The sequence below is a fragment of the Quercus lobata genome, chromosome 10 (assembly GCF_001633185.2).
Source record: "Quercus lobata isolate SW786 chromosome 10, ValleyOak3.0 Primary Assembly, whole genome shotgun sequence".
NCBI classification, from domain to species: domain Eukaryota; kingdom Viridiplantae; phylum Streptophyta; class Magnoliopsida; order Fagales; family Fagaceae; genus Quercus; species Quercus lobata.
The window spans coordinates 61,360,384-61,366,653 of record NC_044913.1 but is presented as its reverse complement, the minus strand read 5'-3'; positions in this window follow the sequence as shown (position 1 = coordinate 61,366,653).

Genomic DNA, 6,270 nt, shown 5'->3' with positions numbered 1-6,270 from the left:
TAGGAAAAGGTGAGAGGGAAGAGGAGAATTTGGCATGAATGATATACTTATCGGATTGAATTAGTACCTCTAATCCAGAATTAGTACTTTATATATTAGAAGATTTGAGAAAACATACCAATTCTTATAAACTTTGACTAGATTGCAGTTAGATTTAAGTTAATTAATTTTTCCTCCAGCTGATCACAATAGATATGCTGTCCCTAGTGTCTGCACATTGAGGTAACATAATTAACTGATTCAATAATCCTCTTCTTTGAATGTTGAGGAATCCATGTGGTGTTAGTTTTGTTACTTTTTAATGTCTGATTGTCCTATTAATTAGTTCCTAATATCCATAACAGCAACAAAAAGAGTCAAAGCGAAGGACATGTCACACCATTCAGGCTAAGCTATAATTGAAGATATTTTCCACTGCAAAAGTCTTAGCAAAATAAATTGAAGACTCAAAAAAAAATCATCTTGTCAAATACTTTGTGATTAATCTCACCAATCTCAAATTAGAATACACAAAGGAAATATCAATAAAGAATTTTTGTTGATGCAAATAACATTACACAAACTTAGCTACACACACCACACTTCACTATTTCACTCACTACTTATTTCCTCACACTTATTTGCTATCTCACTACACTTCTTATTGGATAGCTATATCACTTCTTCTAAAATACAACACTTCTATTGGATGCATACAAGCTAGTCTTGTATAGAGATTACAAAGGAGACAAGAAAACAAAGAATTAAATGCTACCACCTAAAAGCAAATGTAAAAAAATGAAAAGCTGCACTAGTTCTACATTCACACGTTGAAGCCAAATTGGTTTGATTATCAAACCTTTCAACTCGCCTAGTAAAGAAGGAGAAGTTTCCTTCTCACCTAAAGACATGAAACACTTCTTTATCTTGAACTCTTCTTCACCCATTGTCACACATGCAAAACATTGGAAAATTTTACTGCCGGCCTAATGCTCTAAAGTTGGTGATGACTCTACACTAGTAACACTAGATGCACTGAATAACTTTCATATCAAAGAGTGTCAAACCGGAATTCAGTAATCTGACTGTACTCATTCTAACTCCACATTGTTTTGGTGACATATGAACACATATATGGAGTTTACATGTTACATAGACTAACAGTTGTGTTTACATAGATATGTACATTGGCTACAGAACATAGTGGCTCCCTCTCTCTCTATCTCTATATATATATATGAATTGGGTCTTGCAAAGCACCAACCATGAAGTAAATTATTTACACACATCTCAAATGGTAAAGAAAAGCAAACCTGAAGTACCTCAGCATCAGTATTAAGTTGGTTATTTTCCCAGATGCAAATTTCCTGCAAGTTTCACAAGTTAGCCTTAAAAATTCCGATGCAGTAGCAACCCTCAAAAGGTAAAAACCATACATAAATATACTAGAACCATCAACACCTGCAGTGCTGGTTGAAACTTTATAAGAATGTAAGTTCAACTTTGCTAGCACTAGTAGAACCAGGGATCAAATAACTTCACTACTCCCCTGCATAGGATCCACTAAAACTTACCTCCAAACCCAAAAAATTGCAAATAATTTGATAAGTCTTATGATAATTATTTTCTGAAATAATTGCAAATAATTTGATAAAATGAAAAATTCACGCAAAATGAATAGTTGAATTTTTCAAGTGTAAAGTAGCAAATATTTAGCAACTATAATTTTATGAATTGTGCTCAATTAAAGGAATTCATGAGGACAACAGTATCTATCATGTATAGTTTGATCTTGTGAAGCATCCAGTTTATCTGTTGCAATGTGACATTTAAGAATAGCCCTAAAAAAGCACCAAAAGGATTTTGGTTTGGTAAAGAGAAAGGAAGAAATTGGGGGCAATTAGGAAACGGAATATACTCCTACTCCTAGGTTGATTTAAATCAAATAAGATTATCAGAAAAGAGGATATAAGGTATGAGTAAACTTACCCATAATCTTTAGATCCCTTCTCTTTGACATATTTATAATCAATTCTGATAGATGGAATATGGGAAATGTTGGACCACTCTGTGCCACTCCCCTTTGCACATATTTCCTTTAATTTGGGGCAGTTAAAAATCCCCAGCTTCTGTAACACGGTGAGGCATCACATATCTTGCACTGCGGGCAGATACATCAGGTTCTTGCAGCTCCAAAGATACAGCCGTTGAAGATAAGAAAGGTTGCCCAGCAACTCAGGCAAAGTTCCTTCAATTACCACTGTATTTACATCTACTAAGACCTCCAACTTGTCTCACTATAAGCACATGCAAACTTTTAGCAGCAACACTCACTGACACTATATTTGCAAGTGTAATCAAACCAATTATGTCTCACTGCAACCGTCTTTTTTTTAAAGCTGCATGTACTGATAACCATTTTACCACGCTAAATAGCTTTGTCCATCTATGAGCAACAGCTGCACGCTCCGGCACTAACTCATGCAGCCGGCTGGACACTAACTCTTCACCATCTCTTATCTCCAGGAGACTCATATTATTTTGACGTAGTTGCTTTAGCATATAAGTATATTCTGGCACACCAGAAATTCTAAGTGACACAAGCGTAGTAAGCTTGCTGCTAATCTCTTTGAATGCCGTTCTACTGACATTGATGATCATTAATCTCTTGAGAGCTGGAAAATGACATGGTGCACTTGTCAGTTGGCCACAGTTTTCAATAATCAACTCCTCAAGGCAAGGAAACACCTCACCTGTGGTTGTCAGCTTCTCTGCATCCTTCCACTCTTCTAGCCTTTTCAACCCCTTCAATTGAAGTCTTCCCAACGCTGGAAACAATGCATTTCCGTATTTTCCATCACTGTAAAACTCAGTTCTTATATGAAGATAGTAAAATTTAGTCTGATGGGCCTATCTTAATGGGCCTGACGGATGGGTACTGTTTGGTCTTTGTAAAGATGGGCCCACGCGCTCTGAAGGCCCATCGCAGACAGACATGGTAAGGGCCCATGATCCGAAATCTCTATTTGCCTAGAAAAGCCCTAAGATCCAATAAGGGAAATTGTATCAAAGTCCCATATTGGAAAGATCTGGAGGTTAAGAAGAAAAGCAACTCTCTACCACTATAAAAAGGAGTAATATTCACGCAAATCAAGGTAAGATGATTTGACCCTCTCTAACGCCTCAAAATAACTCAAGGGACGAATTCTGACTTGACCTTCGGAGGGCTTTTGGCCGGCACCACACCGGTGCTCTCTAAGGGTTCTTCTTCCGTTTGTTCTTGTTGTGCAGGTTCGTTGACTCGCGAGTACGGTGTGACTTATTGGTGACAATTCTCAACGTCATCAGCTGGCGCCGTCTGTGGGGAATCAGAGAGACGTATAGTACTTCGTAGATTCCCAGACAAAAGAGTTACATGGTACTCACCCGCTCAATGGCAACCACGAATGACGTTCAGGAAGAAGCCCCTACGACTGCCCTTGAGAGACAGGTCAGGACGCTTGCCGCAGCCGTGGAGCGCCTCACCAAGGAAAACCACGACCTACAAGAGCAGCTGAACCAAAAGAATGCCGCGGTCAATAACCAAGGAGCGGATCAAGAGGGGAACAGCGCCGAAAGGAGAAATCAGGACGGACCACAGGGGAGTAACGCCCCGAGCAGACCAGTAAGACGGGACATAAGCATCCCTTCCCCGACGGACACTGCTCCACAATCCATCATCGCGGAGATGCAGGCTATGAAGGAGCATATGGATGTGATGATGAGCGCTCTCAAGGGGCGAGTGTCAAGTGATCTTGACGACCTTGTCAACCGGACTGACTCGCCATTCACAGCAGCCGTCAACTCCTTCCCCCTGCCAAATAAGTTCCGTATGCCAAGTATGGATAGTTACGACGGGGTCAAGGACCCTCTAGATCACCTAGAGACCTTCAAGACCCTGATGCACCTTCAGGGAGTGGCAGACGCGATTATGTGCAGGGCCTTTCCTACAACCCTGAAGGGCGCAGCGAGGATTTGGTTCAGCTGGATAGCGCCCAACTCCATCAGCACCTTCAAGGAGCTAAGCGCTCAATTTACTACGCATTTCATCGGAGGACATCGGTATAAGAAATCAACGGCTTGTTTAATGAATATCAAGCAACGGGAAGAGGAGACGTTAAGGGCCTACATATCACGCTTCAACAAAGAAGCACTTTCGATCGACGAAGCCGACGACAAGATATTGGTAGCAGCATTCACAAATGGGCTGAAGGGGGGTAAGTTTTTGTTCTCCCTATACAAAAACGACCCCAAGACCATGTCGGAGGTCCTTTACAGGGCCACCAAATATATGAACGCTGAAGACGCACTACTATCGCGAGAAGATAGACCCAAGAAAAGAGATAGACAGGAGGATTCCCGACAGGACCAGGGGCGCAAGAAAGGAAGGATGGGAGACCGAAGGGAGGACAAACGTCCAAAATCCATTGGCGGAAGGTTCGCAAATTTCACCCCGCTAAACGCGCCAATTGACCAAGTCCTAATGCAGATTAAGGACGAAGGGTCCCTGATGTTCCCAGGAAAGCTGAAGAGTGACCCCAGCAAAAGGTCCAGAGACAAATATTGCCGCTTTCATCGTGACCACGGCCACGACACGGCCGATTGCTACGACTTGAAGCAGCAAATCGAAGCACTTATCCGACAAGGGAAGCTGCAGAAGTTCGTCAACAAGGGGAGAACGGATCAACCCCCACAAGAACAACACCTCCGCCGAGAAAACGAGCGACCAAGACCCCCAATTGGAGACATAAGAATGATAGTCGGAGGGACTGCTGCGGCCGGATCGTCAAAGAAGGCTCGCAAAACATACTTTCGGATGGTACAGAATGTCCAGTTGACGAGCAGAGTGCCAAGGATAGCAAACGGAGAAGAACCTATTGTTGGGTTCACGGAAGAGGATGCACGACGCCTACACCATCCACACGACGATGCCCTCGTCGTCAGCGTGCGGACAGGAGACTACAACGTGCACCGAGTGTTGATCGACAACGGCAGCTCGGCCGACATATTGTACTATCCGGCATTCCAGCAGATGAGGATTGACAGGGACCTGCTAATACCGACAGACGCCCCGCTCGTTGGTTTCAGAGGGAGTAAGGTATTCCCTCTGGGTTCGGTAACGTTACGGGTGACAGTAGGAGATTACCCCCAACACATCACGAGGAACGTGACATTCTTGGTGGTCGATTGCTCGTCCGCCTACAATGCTATCCTTGGACGACCTACGCTCAACTCGTGGAAGGCGGCAACATCAACTTACGCCCTAATGATCAAGTTCCCAACGGAGTATGGGGTAGGAGAGCTACGCGGAAGCCAAGTTGCCGCACGAGAATGCTACGTCGCTATGATGGAGATGCAAGACCAAATCCAGGCCTTGAACATAGAAGAGCACCGAACGGTGGCGGAACCAACAGAGAAGCTGGAGGAGATAACTCTTGACAGTTCCAATCCGGACAGAACAACCAAGATCGGAACGCTTGCCAAACCCGCAATCCGTCAAGAGCTCGTAGCTTTTCTGAGGAGCAATAAGGATGTGTTCGCCTGGAGCCATGACGATATGCCGGGAATCGATCCCTCCGTCATGGTACACAAATTGAATGTATTACCCTCATTTCCACCCGTCCGACAAAAGAAGAGAGTGTTCGCAACGGAACGAGACCAAGCAATAGCGGAGGAAGTCCGCAAACTCCAAGAGGCAAGCTTTATCAGGGAAGTCTACTATCCCGATTGGCTGGCGAATGTGGTAATGGTAAAGAAAGCGAGCGGTAAGTGGCGTATGTGCGTGGATTTCACGGATCTTAACAAAGCGTGCCCTAAAGATAGCTATCCCCTTCCAAGAGTCGACGTCCTAGTAGACTCGACGGCTCAACACCAATTATTAAGCTTCATGGACGCTTTCTCGGGTTATAATCAGATCCGCATGCACGAGGCCGATCAGGAAAAGACTTCGTTCGTAACCAGCCAAGGACTATTCTGCTACAAAGTAATGCCATTCGGCCTGAAGAATGCGGGGGCAACATACCAAAGGCTAATGAACAAGATGTTCGCGCAGCAGATCGGGAGGAATGTTCAAGTCTATGTCGACGACATGCTGGTGAAGAGCCAGAAGGAGGAAGACCACCTCGAAGATCTTAAGGAGACGTTCGGTACGCTACGATCCTACAACATGAAACTCAATCCGGGAAAATGCGCATTCGGCGTAACGGCAGGCAAATTCCTAGGCTTCATGGTATCCCAGAGAGGGATTGAGGC